Source organism: Molossus molossus, unplaced genomic scaffold (assembly GCF_014108415.1).
Source record: "Molossus molossus isolate mMolMol1 unplaced genomic scaffold, mMolMol1.p scaffold_m16_p_21, whole genome shotgun sequence".
Taxonomy (NCBI): Eukaryota; Metazoa; Chordata; class Mammalia; order Chiroptera; family Molossidae; genus Molossus; species Molossus molossus.
Genome location: NW_023425357.1, coordinates 1,463,502 through 1,482,196, shown reverse-complemented (window position 1 = coordinate 1,482,196; position 18,695 = coordinate 1,463,502). Strand labels below are relative to the sequence as shown.

Below are 18,695 nucleotides of genomic sequence, written 5' to 3'. Positions count from 1 at the left end.
AGCACTACAAAATGAAAGACTTTCACCCTGGCCAGGTGGCTCAGTTAGTTGGTTGGAGCGTCATCTGGTATAACAAAAGGCTGCAGGTTAGATTTCCCATCAGGGTACAAACCTAGGTTGCGTGTTTGATCCCCAATTGGGATGCATACAGGAAGTAAATGATCAATGTTTCTCTCTCACATCAATGTCTCTATTTTTTTTTAAAAAAGCATTCTCATATACCTGCTTGTGGCAATGTAAATTTTATGGAGGGTAATTTGGCTCCTTATCAAAATAAAAAATGTGCCTATCTGTTCTATAAATTCTACTTTTACGAATCTATCCCAGAGATACGGGATGATATATGTGCGAGAATGTATTCATTAAAGTAACTGATAATGGACAAAATATAGTACCATTCACCCAATGATTATGAAACCTTTTAAAATAGTAAGGCAATTGTGAATAAATGGATATGAGATGATTCCTAAGATAGTTTAAGTGTAAAATATGACATAACGTGTACAGCATTCTGAGGAACTATAAACACAGATTCATTTACTTAGACACAAATGAAAATCCAATAAAAAGGTGGGACCTTTGACAAACTGAGAATACAGTTCTACTGGAAGAATAAACATTTGGGAATATCAAGACATTCTAGGTGTGTGTGGCAGGGGCAAGGGGGGTGGTCTGTAAAATGACCCAAACACATGAAAACAAAGTATTCTTTCAAACACAACCATACGGGTGGCTAGGACAAACACCCTAATTCCAGAAACTGACTTGTGTGAAAGCATATACATACATGAAAATTTAGCTAATAAAGGCAAGTTTTTAATCAAGAAAAGTGTGACCTGTTTAAATACAAATTAGGAACTTTCTTAGGACTAAAGGATAAAGGGCAAGTTTATCCTTTAAAGGATAAAGGACAAGAGGGGACAAGCAACACTTTGATCTTTGAATAGTTATTCAAGTATGTATTTCCAAGGCTGGAGCAGGCCTTTGCCATTAGGAAAGATCAAAAAACCAGTGCTGGAGTCCAGCCTCCATACAAGAAGTTCTGTACAGCAACTACACGTCGCTAGCAGGTTAAGGCCTCTAAGGTCCATGAGTGAAAACACTTCGTTCTCACGAATATAAATCAGTGCACTCAGAAATTTCATCAAACAAGAAGGAATAAAAACAAAAATTTTAATAGAATGTTATGTTTTGTTTCCAAAAAATTTTGTAGGTTATTTTCTGATTACAAACATAAAAGGTAGTATAACATTCAAACGTTACAGAATATTTAATGTAGAAACAAACCTATTGTTTTTACTAAAATGAGACCACACCAGGAGTTCTGCATGTGTGTATATGATGTGTATTTATTTTTAAAGCCCAGTAATTCATAATGGCTATCTTATCATACAAGTACATACAGATTTACTCCTTTCTAAAGGCCTCTCAGCATTTCAGTCTATGGATACACCAATTTATTTCATTGCAATGGAAACGATTAAGGCTAAAAGAAAAAAAGGTTAATGTATTAAATGAAGTAAAAAAGCAAATGTGGCATTCTTACTGCAAATATACCCATTTATATGTACACACAAAATGATGTCCACACAATGAATATAACGCAGTTTTAGAAAACAAAGCTATAGATGGAGACGGATTTCTATGCAAATTCTTGTAGATAATGTATACACACACACACACTCAGAACAGCCACATGGAGACTAGAATGAGAATTTTATAGGAGCTCTCCAGATGGCACAGAACCCCCTCCCCACAATCAACCACTATCTAATACCTTCCATACTTCACTCATGTAGCTTGAGTCTGAAATGTTAATGAATAGGGCATGATCTTATTTGTGTTTTAAAAAAAATGTTTTTTAAACTACACAGCCTGGTTGTGTGGCTCAGTGGACTGAGCGCCATCCCATGAACTGAGAGGACCCGGTTCGATTCCAGGTCAGGGACAATCCCCAGTGGGGGACATGCAGAAGGCAGCTGATCCATGCTTCTCTCATTGATGTTTCTAACTCTCCCTTTCTCTCTCTCTAGAAAATCAATTAAAAAAAATTTTTTTTTAATTTTTAAAAAACTACAGAGGTATGTAAACATATGGCAGTATGTACAAAGTAAAATAGAAAAAAACGTCTATATAAACTGCTACAAAGACTACTCATAATATGAGGAAAATCAGAAAAAAATAGATTCATAAAAGACCATTTTATTTCTTTTTGCATTTCGATTTAGACTGTTATTTTAAGTTCACAATCAGAAAAAAATGTTGAATATATAATGTGGAAGTTCAATTATTTGTCTTTCCTTTTCCTTTCCGCTTGTTACTGCTCATCAGCACCCCCTGCCCTGCATGGTCCCCAGGACATGGCCTGCTGCTCACTGTCAACCAATTCATCTGGCCCTTGGCCACCCCAGGGCACTCCCAGAAGTCCTCCACTCACTGTCCACACACCCTCTCAGGCCAGTGTACCACTGACAGGGCTCCACACACAGACCCTGACCTCCCTGACAGCTGTCCCATCTCACAGTTCAAACCGGAATTCTGGCCACATGGCACACCCATCACATTCATTTCCTGGCGTGGAGGTGGGCTCTCACACCCCAAGTTACTAAAGCTTCCACGCCCCCTCTGCTCCCTTTGGAGCAGAAATCTTAGTGTGAGTCCAGTAGTAGCCAAGGGCAAGATTTTTAAAAGTCTGACCACATTCAGGGGACGAGGGTGGGGACACAAGGAACCAGGTCCAATTCTGTTCTAGCGGCTAAGAGGCCACCAATTCCAAGGGGAGGGAGAGAAGAGACAAATGATAGGAACCAGTAATGAAGTCTCTCTCTCCATGGGCAGAAGCTATGGGTTTCTATCTATTCTTCCACCTCAGTGACAGCAAAGCATGCAGTGTGGTCGCAGTGCAAGCACTGCATGCAGAGTGTCATACATGAGCCGGACCTTTGAAAACCTCAGGACAATGGTGCTGCCTGCTGGACAACCGGGTTTCCACTGTGGTGTGTGTAGCAGTATTTATGCCATTTTAATATTTTATAGCACTCTGCTTCTATTTCACAAAAATGACTGGAAAATTATAAAGTATGGGGCTCACAATTAATGTCACTGAGACAAAGAAAGATGGAATTCATCAGGCATTCTTGTTACAAGGGTGTCAATGGCTCAAGCCTCCAACTGAACTATTAAGAACTCAATGAAAGGACGCATATCACAGGCTGCAAGTGTGGCTGGGACATCAGAGGAGAGACAAAGAAACTCCATGCCACACTGCTTGACTGACCTCCGGCTCCCACATCCTATCAGTGGCAGGAGAAGCTTACAGTATCCCCCACAGCCCCGTTTCTACTTACTCTGGTCCCTTGTCACGGTGTACCTGGACTCAGCTGCTCACTCCTTCTACCTACCTCATTAAAGGGGGCTGGAACTGAGAACTTCAAAGTCAGGAACCCAGGCAGTTACTGTCTTCGTTTCTCAGAGACAGCGTGGTGGGAGGTCTCTCCTCCCTCAGGGTTTTCGCCATTCTCCTGCCTTTCTGCAGACCGACATTCTCTATTCTGGCATGCGTGTGGAGGAGACACTGCCCAGCTCAGTCCTGCCTCACATCCCAGGTTAAGACTCCACATTGCTGAGCTGATCTGTCTGTGCCTCTGTTCGCCCCGCTCCTCGAGTGCACACAGCCACACTCCATCCAGGGCAGTGGCTCTCACACTTGGGGATGACTTGGACACTTAGGAAAACTGCACCTGCCTTTCCAGGTGTGACAATGGAGGAGGTCTGTGGTTCCCCAGGAAAGAGGCATTCCAATAAGCACAGAAGCTGTATGTACTGCTCTAGGCTTAGGTGTCCAGTCTGGTCCGATAAACTGTAACAGGTACACATGGACAAAACGGGCTGTTGGGGCCTCGACCCTCTGTTTTGTGAGGCAGCTCCTCTCAGATCACCGCCACCTCACCCTGGGCTCACCTCTACCACTTAAGCATAGCACTTACCACACTGCAGCAAAGCGTCCTCATCGTTGTTCACTCTGGAGGCGTTTCCCCAATCAGACCTAATTTGGATGGATTGGGGATGGGAGGGGCTGGAGGCAGGGGGCTTCTGGTATCATGATAACCCTAGTAAGAGGTTTACTGCATCCAGATGGTGGCACTGCTACCTTGCAGGCCAGTGCTATTAAAGTTTGTCCACGTGCTCTTGTTCTGATTCCATACTCACCAACCAACCTTCTTATTATGGTTTCATTTCCCATGTAGGTGTGCCTACAGGGAGAGAATCTGTTGATCATACACTTTGGAGTATCTTCGTCTCTGCTATAGTGATCTCCCACCATAAATCAATAAACCAACATTGAGCAAGCTGTTTTTCCACATAAACTAATATGTCAGTATGGCTTCTGTAAATCCCCTGAGCTTCATTAATGGGGATCTACCAACATAAGATAAGTCCTTAGGCAAGGTAAGGTTTCTGAATCTCCAAAGGGTTGAGTACTGGGCACTGGACACTTGGACCATTCACTGAGGCCTGGAATAAACCATCCCATCCCCAGGGGCCCAATTCAAACACCATGTCAGCCCTTCCCCAAGTGGTAATACACCATCACCATAGCCACCTACCTTGGCAAGCATGCTTTCTTACTCTACATCTAACTACAGTTTTCATTCAATAGACACTGAGGCCAGGGATTATGTCCCTCACTTCTGGAGACCCAAAGTCTAGCATAATCCTGTTCCAGGTCAGGCGTAGTATCAGCACTTGCTGGTAGAATGAAGCTATTTCACTCATTTCCCCAGGTTAACTAACATGATTCACTAAGTCTGGTCTCAATTGGTCAGCAAGCTATGAACAAAGAGTACAACCCTACTGAGTCTCTCTCTCCTCGGTACCTCTCTCAAATCCACCCGCTTCACTTACCCACTGCCGTGATCTTAATCCAAGCCACCATCTCTCACCCAGACCTCAGTGGGGTCTCCCTGCACCCACTGTTTCTATCTTCCCCTTATGAATCCTGCAACCAGAGAACATTTTAAAAACAAAAATCTGATTATCATGTTATTTCCATGGTTAAAATGTCTCAGTGGCTTCCCACTGTGCTTCAGATCAAGCCCGAGTACTTACCACTGACTGTAAGGCTTTTCACAATGCAGTCCCAACTGACCTTTTCCCACCTCAATCAAATGCCGACCTATTCTTTCCTTTGCTCTGGGCATCCTGAATTTTAGGCTCCTCTCTGGATCCCTTAGGAAGGTCCATGTCCCCTTTCCTTAACACTCCTCTTCCCAAGACACATTACCATCCACTAGCCCTTAGGGCTCAACTTTAATGTCCCTGGCTTTCTCGGGGAAACCCTATACTACCTCTTCCAGATTAAGGTAACTGCCTGTAGTGAATGTGCTCTTTGAAGGCATGAGTCACACAATTATTTTTTTCTTTTATACATATATATATATATATATATAATCCTCTCCCGAGGACAATTTCCATTTTTTGTTCAGGTAGAGTGGGAGGGAAAGAAAGAAAGAGAGAGAGAGAGAGAGAAACATAGATGTGAAAGGGACACATCAAGTGGCTGCCACCTGCATGACCAACCAGGGCCCGGGACAAACTGCAACCAAGGTACGCGCCCTTAGCGGGAACCGAACCCAGGTCTCTCTGGACCACAGGCCGACGCTCTAACCGCTGAGCCAAACCGGCCAGGGCACACGATTATTTTTTCAATGTCTTTCATTACTCAATACACTAGAAGCTCCAGAGAAGCACTTCCTTTCCCAGTTTGGGCCATGTTTAATAGATGAATAATTAATCTCTCATGCTTCTTCAAATACCCAGTAAGAGAGAAAGAGTAGGTCTGTAGTAGTAGTAGCTGAGTGTTGGGAAAAGAGTTAGGATGCCAAAAAGGATGGCATGAGGCCAAGGAGAATGTCTGATGAACACACGATCTACCAAAAGAGTCTGCACATTCTCAGAGCACAAACAGTGCCACGGCCACAGGGATGGAACACATGTGCCAGGATGAGGAAGGATGTGCTCACTCCAAGGATGGGTGTGAAACTGTGAGAAGGGAATTCAGCTCACCTGGACTCAGCCACCTAGTGTTTGGATCTAGTCCCTTTTCCTCTTGCCAGTCGTCTCTGAAAAGGGGAGAAGTTCGAGAAGGCAGAGCTGGGGAAGAAAAGGGAAACATGAGACACTACACTTACTTTGCAATTACACCCAATTCCAAAGGCTGGAAATGTTCCCACATCAGCGAGATCAGAAAGAGCAGCTTTCCCTCCCAGGACAGCAGGGGGCCACGTGGGCACTGCTCTCTGAGGCGCACATTGTACCCTGGGCTATAATCGTAGCCTTTCCCAATGAGGTTATATTAATGGGTGCACAAGTCAATCCCAAGAATCTTAGAACCTTCTATAACAAGCAAAGCAAAATAATAAAGACACAAGGCTTTTGATGACACCAATTTAAGAACCTTATTTCCCACTTACTGGCTATGTGGCAATGGCCACTCTCTAAAGCCAAGGGTCAGATGTTGCAGGTTAAAAATTGGAGGGGAAAAATGGCTAAGGCAGCTCTATTATTAACTGTTAATTAAATGCCAGGTATAGCACTCAGCACCTTACTTTTTTGGGTTTTTTTTAATCCTCACCCAAGGACATTTTCCCATTTTTTGCTCAGACAGAGTGGGAGGGGGAGAGAGAGAGAGAGAGAGAAACATCAACGTGAAAGGGATACATCGAGTGGTTGCCACCCACATGACCCAATCAGGGCCAGGGACAAACTGCAACCGAGGTACGTGCCCTTAGCGGGAACCAAACCCAGGTCTCTCCAGACCACAGGCCAACGCTCTAAACGCAGAGCCAAACCGGCCAGGGCAGCACCTTACTTTTTTTTCTTTATTGATCTTTAGACAGGAAGGGAGGAGAGAGAGACAGAAACATCAATGAGAAAGGACATCCATTGGCTGCCTCCTGCATGCCCCCCACTAGGGATGGAGCCCACAACCTGGGCATGTGCCCCATGGGGAATTGAATCGGCGACCTCTTGGTGCATGGGTCGACGCTCAACTACTGAGACACACCAGCCGGGCAGCATCTTACTTTTATTGTCTCTGTTGACCCTCACCCCAGTGCTCTGCATTTTCTAGCTCTCTTTTCACAGGAAAGAAGCAGAGGCTCTGAGAACTCCATCTCAGAGCTCATGGCAAATTATTACAGATCAACCTAATGTCATTTTGAAAAAAACAGTGTATCTACTGATGTTTTCCATGGACACCGTATGGAATAATGACATAGGTAACTTACAGATGTGAGGTGAAACTCCAGTTAGTTCTGCCATTTAACAGCCAGTAATGCAGGGACAGAAATTTAACTCTACTGTAAATTTAAGTAATATGAAGAGACTAGCTTATATTAGGACCTTAATGGTATTATCACTATTATTACTAGATAATGGTATCATTACTTAATATCATGTAACATTTTATAGGTTCTCAACATGCTCCCAGTGAAGAAACCCTACAAGTCTCGGGACCGCAGGCCGATGCTCTAACCGCTGAGCCAAACTGGCCAGGGCAAAACCCTACATGTCTCAAGTTCCTCTGTGCCTCAGAGCACACATGACATCAGGGGCCCCTGGGGAGAGTAACATGATACTGGCAATATGCATATTTCAAAAAAAAATTCTGCGTTGGACCCCGTCGGTGTGGCTCACTGGTCGAGTGACCACCCCGAGGTCACCAGTTTGATTCCCTGTCAGGGCACATGCCCAGGTTGTGGGCTCAATCCCCAGTGGTGGAGGGGAGGGCTGCAGGAAGCGGCCAATAGATGTTTTTTCTCATTCATGTTTCCATCTCTCCCCCTCTCCCTCCCTTCTCTCTAAGATCAATAAAGAAAAAAAATTTTTTTTAAACTCAGCGTCGGAATCTGCAGTCCTGTGGAGGACGCAGGGTCAGCGCCACAAGGGTTCGGTGCACGCGTGGCCTCTGCCTCTCCCCTCTCCCCTCTCCCTCCTCTCGGCAGGAAACCCCGCCCCCACCTGTTGAGAGCCACCTCCGCTCCTCGCGTCCTGCGCCATGCCCCCTGGTGGCCATCCTTAGCTCCACAGTCTCTGTCCCACAAGATGCAGGCCTTCTCCTTCCCAGACGCCTACAATGTTCTCCGAGTCCCCCAACCCCAGGTCTTACACCCACAGCCCACCTCCTCCGTTTTCTCAATTTAATATTAAAATTCCTAAATCGTGAACCCCAGTTCTCTCCTAAGGGAGCCCCAGAACTGCACAGCGGAACCTGGTCCCCACATTTCCTGACACAGCTTTGGCGCCCCTCATGGGAAACAAGGCGCCTGCAGCCACGTCGCACGGCCACCCAAGATGGCGCCTGCGCAGCAAGCGCGCCGACCGGCCACATGGGCGCCTGCGCAGCAGCCAGCAGAGGCAGGGAAGGTGGGCTCTGTGCTGGCGGTCCCTCAGGAAACCTAAGCCCTAAAGACCCTTAGCCCCTCCCCACAGTCCCACTGTCACTCAAGAAGAAGCCTGTATAGTAAGCCTTGGCTGCGACCTCTGGGCCACCCCCTGCAGCTCTGCCATACTCAAGATGGGGCCTGTACCATAAGCCTGTGTAGCCTCCAACAAACTTATCAATAGTGTGAGGCGGGTCTTCAGCCCCATCCATCATTCAAGGATAAGGTAGCCCCTCCCCTGGGCCCGCCCCTGCAGCCAGCACCCCGCCCCCCCATTCAAGATGGCGCCTGTGCAGTAAGCCTCGGCCAACGTGGTCCTGGAGTGGGCGAGGCTCCGCAGGCCCTCCTGAGGGCCTGCCCCTGCAGCTCCACGGTCATTCATCATGGTGCCCTTGCAGGGAACCTCAGCTACCACCTGTCGAGCAACATAGTGCTAGACTGGACAGGTAGTGTATCCCCGTGTCGGTCACTCAGGGCAGGGGAGCCCACCCTTGGGTCTACCCCCTGCAGGTCCACTGTCATGCAAGATGGCGCCTTCCTAGTTAAGCCCCAGATACCATCTATTGGCCAACAAACACCGCAAGATGGGCTGGGGTCTGTACCCCCACCTTCAGTCACTCAAAATATGTCATCCACTCCCTCAGGCTCACCCCCTGCAACACCACCATCACTCAAGAAGGCACCTGCATAGTAAGCCTTTGTGGCCACCTGTCAGCCCACAGAGCATTGGAGTAGGCAGGGGGCTGCAGCCCCCATCAGTCACTCAAGACACGTAGCCCTTCCTTGGACTCAGCCCCTGCAACGAGCCATGCTGTCATTCAAGATGGCGCCTGCGCAATAAGTCTCTGCTGCTACCTGTTGGCCAACATAGTGTTAGAGAGAGCAGGGCTAAGCAGTCCCTCCCTCAGGTCCTCCCCCGTAGCCCCCCCACCCCCATCATTTGTGATGGCACCAATGCAATAAGCCTTGGCTGCCACCTATCGGCCAACATATATAGCCAGAGTGGGTGGGGCTCTGCGAGGCTGTCAGTCCCAAAAGCCTGTGCAATACACACTTGACTGCTACCCCACAGCTAGCACCCCCCCCCCAACCAAAAAATGTAGCCAGACACATTCCAGGCTGAAAACAGTCCTGAAAAGACTATGAAAAGAGATTGAGTGAGCCTCTGAAGTCCCAAAGACTGACAGCCTGTAGCCCTGTCCCTCCGGACTGACAGTTCCACAGCGGCCACAGCTACGGCAAACTCCAGGTATAGTGCCTGACTACAACAGATACCACATGGACCCCACCGATAAATCAGGCCACTAGCCGTGGCCCAACCTCAGAAATCAGGTTCAGGCCCCATCCTCGTCAGGGTAGAACCGACACGGCAAGCCTCCATAGCCAAACACTCGTACGAACAGAAAGGTACGAGATAGGCAGGACCCCGTAGCCTTCAATCACTGCAAAGAACACAGGGCCACTGAAGCCACCATAGCCTCTGAACCCGCCCCCTGCGGCCGGCCAGCCAGCCAGCCATAACTGCGCCTGCGCGGCAAAACTCAGCGGTCCCATCAAAGATGGCGCCAAGGTAGGCGGGATTCTGAGATCACCGTAGCCTTAAGTGCTTCGCAGTGACTACAGCCATTGACCCCACCCCAATCTGCAGTCAGCCAATCAGGACAGCGCCTGCGCAGCAAACTGTACCCGCCCACATCAATCACGGCGCCAGGGTAGGCGGGGCTTCTCCCAGCGCAATGCCACCTAGGGAAACTATCTGATACACACCACACCTTTTGCCCCCGCCCCTTGTGGCCCTTAGCTCCTCCCACCGCCACTGCGGCAAAACAAGCCCCACCCCCAAATACGGCAAGGATGCTGGGCGGTCCCAAAGACCTAACCAACCAGGGACCTCGTGGGAAAGGGATCCAGCTCTACAGCCCCCAGACCCAGCCCAGGAAAATGGGCGGATCCAGAGACCTCGCCACCCATGTTCCATAGGGACCAGCCGCCACTTGGACGCCCAAACTGGTGGGCATTCGGTGACAGCTGCGCACGACCACTACGGCTATTGCAACCTTGTCCCCCACCTCCACCCCGGCAAAATGGCGCGGCAACCCCCCAACTCCGCGGCCACCTCCACCAGGCAGCCGACCTTGCAAGATGGCGCCATTGCGGCAAGCGCGGCAGCCCCTGCCGCCCTCGGAGGACCCCCGCCCGCCCGGCCACCCAGGGTACCGCACCTGCGACATGCGACCGACGCGCCCACCGGGCACGGAGGCACGGGTGGGCGGCCGGACTCACCTCACCGCACACAGCCCCAAGCCTGATGGCCAACGAGGTGCAGCCTGCGCACTGGTTAGTGCGCCCACACGGCCCCCGGCGCCCTGTGGCGCCACCAGCCCAGGGTGGACATATCCGCTCCTCAGCTCCAACCTGGTCCTTCGGCTCCCGGGCTTCTGCAGCGGACCGCTGCCCGCGACTCCTTGTGAGGCTCTCTGCAGAGGCGGGGCTCCAGCACCGGCCAATCAGCGGCAGCGCGCCACCCTGGGTCCCCCTCACCATGCCCCCAAGCCCTGCCAATCAGGACACGGTTACCATAGCGACCGCTTGGCGCCAGGGCCGGAGGTTGACGTCAACTGAGCCCACGCGAGGGGCCCCAAAGAGGGGTCTAGAAAAGGAGTGGGGGGGCTGTGCGACCCCAAACAAAGAAAGAGGGGACACGAAGAAAGGCCCGCTAACGACTCCCAAATGCAAAACTGCTGAAGAAAAAGGAGGAGAAAACCCACATACATTTGTTTAAAAATTTTAAATCCAACAGGCAAAAACATGTATATTGAATTTTAAGGACGTGAAAGCGGGAGACAAGACTTCACCTGGGACACACGAAAGACATGGGGCGCACTTGTTAATAAATGAAGAGCTCTTGGAAACCAGTAACAGAAAGACCAAACCAAACCAGAAAAATGGGCAAAAGGAGAGGAAACTGGCAATTCATAGGAAAATGCAAATGGCTGACAGAACTAAGGGACAAAAATCCCAACTCGACTCAAAGAAACGCTAAACCGAAACCCCGCAAGTGCGGTTCATGGGACCCTCTCCACAAGCAGTCTAGTTCGGCAGTGCCTTGTAGCAGAGAGATTAACAGGTGACACAAGGAAATCTTATTAACTCAGGACAGTAAGAGACAGAACTGACTAATAAAGACCAATGACTATAATAGAGTTAGTGAAATACACAGATTAATGAAGTTTGTAGAAATGAACTGGTAAGTGTTTTCATTTGTTGAGCATGAACATCTCTGCAGGTAAAACTTTTGGGAAAGTATCCAAGAAATTGGTTACCTCTAGGGAAAAGGGATGGGGTGGGGGAGGATAAAGGAGAGGTTTTTCCCTTCTCCCGTCAATAGTGGATATCCCTGCCAGAAATATGAATTGTAAAAAGCTCATTAATGTAGCATCTGATCCAACTATTCACTCTCAAGGAACGAAAGCAAAGGAAGTAAGTAGAGATGTACAAAAGATTATATGCAAGCATATTCATGGAGCATTTTTATTAGAAACATGTACTCCACAGAAGAATTAAATCGTATCCTTGTAAATCCATACATTGCAATTTTATGCAGCCAATAAGAATTAAAGGAAAAAATTCGTAAGATACAGTTAATTACAAAAAGCAGGTTACCTAAAGAGCATATAGAATATGATACCCCAAAGTACAACTTACATTTAGTATGTTTTAAGTAAGTATAAAGTTAAATTTACACTTAGAAAGTATAATATAAATCAGTAGTTGCTTGCTACATTAAGAAGCTCCTGGCTTGGGGCTGGGGTTGGGGAGGCAGTGGTCAAACTCAAGTCTTAACAGTCTCTTCTCACCCAGCAGCGCCACAGAAATTTTAAAGGCACCCCTAAAAGTGAATGTGGTGCTACTACTCTTAGGTCAGAGGTTTTAAAATCTGGCTACACATCAGGATAACCTGGGGAGCTCTTAATCGCTGTAGATGCCCAGTGTACCCCAGAGATGTTGGTTTGGAACTCCACAAGTGACATTAATGTCTGGTTATGGTTTTGGAGGTGATTTTAACACATTCTATAGATCCCACTCCCTCTCCTTTTCAAAGGCATCTGCAATACAAGTTTCTCTTTGGATCTTTTTTTTTTTTATCCTCACTGATAAAAAATATGTTTCCATTTTTTTGTTCAGACAGAGTGGAAGGGATAGAGAGAGAGAAAAAAAAAATATCGACGTGAAAGGGACACATTGAGTGGCTGCCTCCCGCACGACCCAACCAGGGCCGGGGACAAACTATAACCGAGGTATGTGCCCTTAGCGGGAACCAAAGCTGGGCCTCTCTGGATCGCAGGCTGACACTCTAACCTCTGAGCCAAACCGGCCAGGGCTCTCTTTGGATCTTGTATCATTCATTCCCATCAGATAACACATGCTGGAACATGCAGAGAGCTTCTCTAGCTACCACCCCCTTTTCTCAGCACTGCCCAACCCCAAATGAAAACCCTCTTGGTAGAGTAGTCCTCTTGTCATTGATCCAACAGCCTTACAACAGCACATTCTCTCCCCACTATGCCTCATGGGCCTCCAGCCCTTCCACACTCATCAATTTCAGCAATTCTCTATAAGGCTGGGAAATTTGTTCTTAATCTCATCTTAATCTTTCAGTAACATTCAACATCTTCATTAAAACAAACAAACAATGATAACTCAAACCCATGCTATCTTATTTTTGGTGATACTACACTGTCCTTGTTCTCCCCCCACATCCATGGCCTCTTCCCTGTCATATTCGCCAGTTTCTACTCTGTTCAACCTCTAAATGTTCAGAACTCAGTCACCAGACTTCTCCATCAAGATCCACTCCCTAGGTAGTAGTCTCACATGGTCACATGGTTCAAACACCATCTACACACCACTAGCTCTCAATTTAAATCCTCAGCCAAAGGGCCCTGGCCGGTTTTGCTCAGTGGTTAGAGCATCGGCCTGTGGTCCATAGAGACCCAGGTTCAGTTCCCGCTAAGGGCATGTACCTGGGTTGCAGTTTGTCCCCGGCCCTGGTTGGTTGTGCGGGTGGCAACCACTGGATGTGTCCCTTTCACGTCGATGTTTCTCTCTCTCTCTCTCTCTCTCTCTCTCTCTCTATTCCTCTCTCTCCCTTCCACTCTACCTGAACAAAAGATGGAAAAATGTCCTCGGGTGAGGATGATAAAAAAAGATAAAATTAAAAATAAATCCTCAGCCAAAGAACTCTCCACAGAAGCCCAGTCTCATATGTACAAACTGTCTGCTTAAGAGCTGACTATTCCACCTGGATGCCTAATAGGTGACTCAAAGCATTTAAAGCACACTATAATTTCTCTTTTCCCCATTTCTGTAGATAGCACCAGTTGTGTTAGCCTAAAAATCTCACAATTATTCTCGACTCTTCTTTTTCTTATAATCAGTATCCAATTCATCAGCAAGTCCGCTGACTCTCCATTACAGTCCATCCCAGATCTGTCCCAAGTTTCCCCTCTGCATGACAGTCCTATCACCTACTCACTTGACCACTTGCTTCCACTCCAAACCCTTCCCTCCAGTATTCTCTGCACAGTATCCAGGGTGATCTTCTTTAAAGGCAAATAAAATGTCATGTTCCAGCTTGAATTACCTCCTTCCCCTACCCCAGACACACATATTAAATATAAGTCCAAAATCTATACCATAAACAAGGTTAGAAGAAAAGCCATCAATACTGTTTGTCATGGAAGACTGTTCAATATTGGTGCTGTATATTTTTTTGAAATATGTTTTTATTTATTTACTTTTTAGACAGAGAGGAAGGAAGAGAGAGAAACATCGATGTGAGAGAGACACATCAATCAGCTGCCTCTTTCAGGCCCCCTACTGGGGATCCCGAAACCCCAGCATGTGCCCTGACCAGAAATCAAACTGGGATCTCTCAGTCCATGGGGCAATGCTCAATCCACTGAGCCACAATGACCAGCTGGTGCTGTAAAAAAAATTTTTTTTTTAATCTTCACCCAAGGACATTTTTCCCCATTTTTTGTTCAGACAGAGTGGGAGGGAGAGAGAGAAAGAGAGAGAGAGAGAAACATCAATGTGAAAGGGACACATCGAGTGGCTGCCACCTGCACGACCAACGGAGGGGCCCAGGACAAACTGCAACTGAGGTACGTGCCCCTAGTGGGAACCAAACCCGGGTCTCTCTAGACCGCAGGCCAATGCTCCAACCGCTGAGCCAAACCTGCCAGGGCTGGTGCTGTAAAATTTAACAACCTTTTCATACCTTAAGAAATCCCTCCCACCCTGGCCGGTTTGGCTTAGTGATTAGAGAATTGGCCTAGGAACGAGAGAGTCCCGGGTTTGGTTCCCGCTAAGGACACATACCTCTTTGCAGTTAGTCCCCTGCTCCAGTTGGGGTTGTGCGGGTGGCAACCAGTCAATGTGTCTCTCTCGCACTGATGTTTCTCTCTCTCTTTTTCTCCCTCTCTCCCTCCCACTCTATCTGAAGCTAAATGCAAAAATGTCCTTGGGTGAGGATTAAAAAAAAAAAAAGAAATCCCCTCCTGCCCAGCTGGTGTGGCTCAGTGGTTGATCATCAACCCTAGCACCAAGAGGTCACCAGTTCGATTCCTGGTCAGGGCACATGCCCAGGTTGTGGGCCTGATCCCCGGGTGGAGAGCATGCAGGAGGCGGCCAGTCAGTGTTCTCTCCCATCGATGTTTCTATCTCTCCCTTTCCCTTCCTCTCTCTAATATCAATAAAGAAAAAAAAATTTTTTTAAAAAAAAGAACAAGAAATCCCTCCCTACACTGAAGTCATAAAGATATTCTAATAGCCTTATGTTCATTTTTTGTTTTTACTTTTGTATGTGTTCTCTGGTAGGGATCTAATTTTCTCCTGACACGTTTCTGTATATGAGTAGACCTGTTCCAAAACTCTCATCTGGCCCACTGGCCCATGTCTATCTCTGTGCATTAGCAAACCATACTCATTATCATAGGTTTACATTATCTTAGTATCTTGAAAGGGCAATTGCCCCATCTTTTCAAAAATGTCTTTGGCCTTTTATCTTAAAACTACTTTTAGAATTAGTTTGTCAAGCTTGATGAACTATCCTACTGGGATTACAACTGATATTTTATTAAATCTATAAAGCAATCTAGAGAAAACTGAAAATATTATATGAAGGCCTCCCCCCTTCACAATGGTCTATGCCACCCACCCATTTACACATGTCTTCTACAGCCATCAACAGAAGATTGTAGCTTTTTTTCCTACAAAAGTCCTATTTGACTTTAGGTGTTTTTTCTTATTACTTATCTAATTGGTTATTTTCAGTTTATGACAGTGGTATAATTTTTTTGGGGGGAATAACACTTCAGATTTACAGAAAAGTTGTGAAGATTTTACAAAGATCCCTTACTTAACATCGTTACATAACCTTGGTATATTGTCAAAATGAAGAACATAACATTAGCATAAAACTGTTGGTTAAAAGCTACAGACATTATTTGAACTTCACCCATTTTTCCATAAATGCCTTCTTTCCGTCCCACAACTCAGGGCATGACAGCTTCTCAGTATTTCCTTGTTTTTTGTGACTTTAGCAGTTTTGAGAAATACTAGTCAGGTATTTTGTAGACCATCTCTCAATTTGAATTTGTGTAATATTTCCTCATGATATATCTTGGGTTATGAATTTTTGAGAAGAATTGTCTGTTATTACTTTTTGTATGTTGATTATGTATCCAATTAAATTGCTGACCTCTCATGTCAATTCTAATAGTTTGTTTATAGATTTTCCTGAATGTTAAAAAATGTTAACATCTTTATTACTGACAGTTTTTTACTTGATTTGACAATCATATTTCATTTCATTATTATAACAAGGACCTCTGGGGTGATACACAGTAAGTCTCATTCTAGACGGGAAACGGGATGCGTCTTATTTTTCACCATCAAGTAAAAAAGTTCACAACAAGCTTTTTTGTAGAGCCTCTTTATGGGGGGTTAAGGAAATCCCTTTAAGTTACAGTTTTCCAAAAATTTTATAAGTTAATTTTATAAATGTCTTTTCTACATCTATTGGGAAAAAATACTTTATTATTTTTATATAATCTATTAATGTGGAGAATTAAGGCAAATTTTCTGATGTTGATACATGTTTGTATTTCTAAGCCCTACTTGAATGAGATTATGAGGGTCTGATTTATATACACATATAGCTGGATACCACTGGGTTACATTTTACTTTTTTTTTTTCATCGAAGATCTGACTTTATTATATTATCCTTGTCTGGCCTCGGTATCAACATTTTACTAGCCTCATTAAATGATCTGGATTGCTACCTTGCTGCTTATATTTTCCACAACAGTGTATAAAAAATTGAGAATCTCTGCTTTTTAAGAATTTAGTATAACTCACTGTAAAATTATTTAAATCTGATGTCTTGTTGCATGGAATATTTTGGACTTAGTTTCTTTAATTTTGGACTTATATTTCTGCTTTGTCTTGAGTCAATTATGGTCATTTCTACTTTTAAGAAATTTATCCATTTCGTTTAAATTTATCAGCATGTAATTAATCATAGTATTTCTTCTTCATTGGTAATACATCCTCTTATCTATTAATATCATTTAATCTATTCTTGTTTTCTTAATAAGTTTTGCCAAAGATTTGACAATTTTATGTCTTTTAAAGTGACTTGTTTTTTTTTCCCCTGGCTGGTTTGGCTCAGCGGTTAGAGCGTCGGCCTGTGGTCTGGAGAGACCCGGGTTCGGTTCCCGCTAAGGGCTCGTATCTCAGTTGCAGTTTGTTCCCGGCCCTGATTGGGTCGTGTGGGTGGCAACCACTCGGTGTGTCCCTATCACGTCGATGTTTCTCTCTCTCTCTCCCACTCTATCTGAACAAAATATCAAAAAATGTCCTCGGGTGAGGATAAAAAAAAATAAAATAAATAAAGTGACTTGTTTTTTTTTTATATTCTTTCTTCTTTTCCATTTAATTAATTTGTTTTTTATTATTTACTTCCTTCTACTTATTTGGGTTTCTTTTTCTACCATCTTGAATTGTATATAATTCATTTACTTTTAATGTTTCTGAATTTTTAACATATTTAAGGCTATGGCTTTCCCTCCAAGTACCATTTGAAACACATTCCATATATTCCACTGTTGTTTTGTACTGTATTATGTTGTTTCCACCAGATTTCCTCTTAGTGACATTAGGAATGCGTTTAGATTTCCAAGGTCTTTGAAAAATGGTTTGGATTATAGATTTCTAGTTTAACTGCATTCTAGTCCAATGATATGGCCTATCTGTTATTATTTGATATTTGTTAAAATTTCTCATGTGATAAATCAGGCTATCTGGGTATTATGAGCCCATGGATTAGCTCAGAATTTAATGCATAGAAGCCTCTCAATAAATGCTTATTCATCCATTCTTTCAACAAATATTTATGTGCCTACTACATTTAAGGCGCAATGGTAGGCATAGTTCACTGTGAATGAAACTGAAATGGCCCCCACTCTAATTAATTTATTTGATAAATATGGCTTCAAGCTTCAGACTAGCTGGGAACATAGATACAATAATTTGACAAAATAAACCTTTAAAAATTGTGATGAAGGCTCTGGAGGGAAAAAAAAACAGATGCTTGTATGGTGGTTACATAGAGTAGTCAGGGAAGGCTTCTCTGAGGAAAAGAAAAAAAGCAAGGATTAAATTGTTAGAAACAGCCATTCTGGGGAAGAACAGGGAAAGAACATTCTAGAAAGACAAAACAGCAATGTACAAAGACCATAAAAGAAAAAAATAGAAAAGACACCAGAATGGCTGGAGGATAGCAAGAATGAGGTTGAGAAGCATAAAATGAGATTGTACAGGCATGCAAGAGCCAGGTCTTTAGAAACTAGAGGCCAAGATAACCTCTGAATTTAATCCTAAGAGTGATGGGGAGCCATTAAAGACTTTTCATAAGATCTGACATCATCCACTGTAAGATGATTCATGTTGCTGTGTGGAGAACTGGGGGACTAGAGATAGGTAAGAGAGGAAGCAGAAAGACCAGTGAGGAGGCAGCTATCTAGGCAAAAATGACAGCACTCTGAACTATCATCATGGCAGTGGACACAGGAAGAAGTGAATGAATACAAGATATATTCTGAAAACAAAGTACACAAATCTTGCTGATAATCTTTGTATGTGTGGCAAAGAAAAAAGTATCGGAAGTGATTCCTGCTTCTGGT

General features: G+C 45.1%; 1 protein-coding gene across 1 annotated transcript in view; it reads right to left on the bottom strand.

The window, feature by feature from the left end:
• PEG3 (paternally expressed 3) overlaps window positions 1-10,858 on the bottom strand; it is a 30,985-nt gene extending 20,127 nt beyond the window's left edge. The window contains exons 1-2 of the mRNA XM_036274209.1: window positions 10,728-10,858; window positions 6,067-6,153 (exon numbers count right to left, since the gene is read on the bottom strand). The gene's annotated coding sequence lies outside the window, so the exon portion shown is untranslated. The remainder of the gene's footprint in view (window positions 1-6,066; window positions 6,154-10,727) is intronic.
• Between the last annotated feature and the right edge of the window lie 7,837 nt (window positions 10,859-18,695).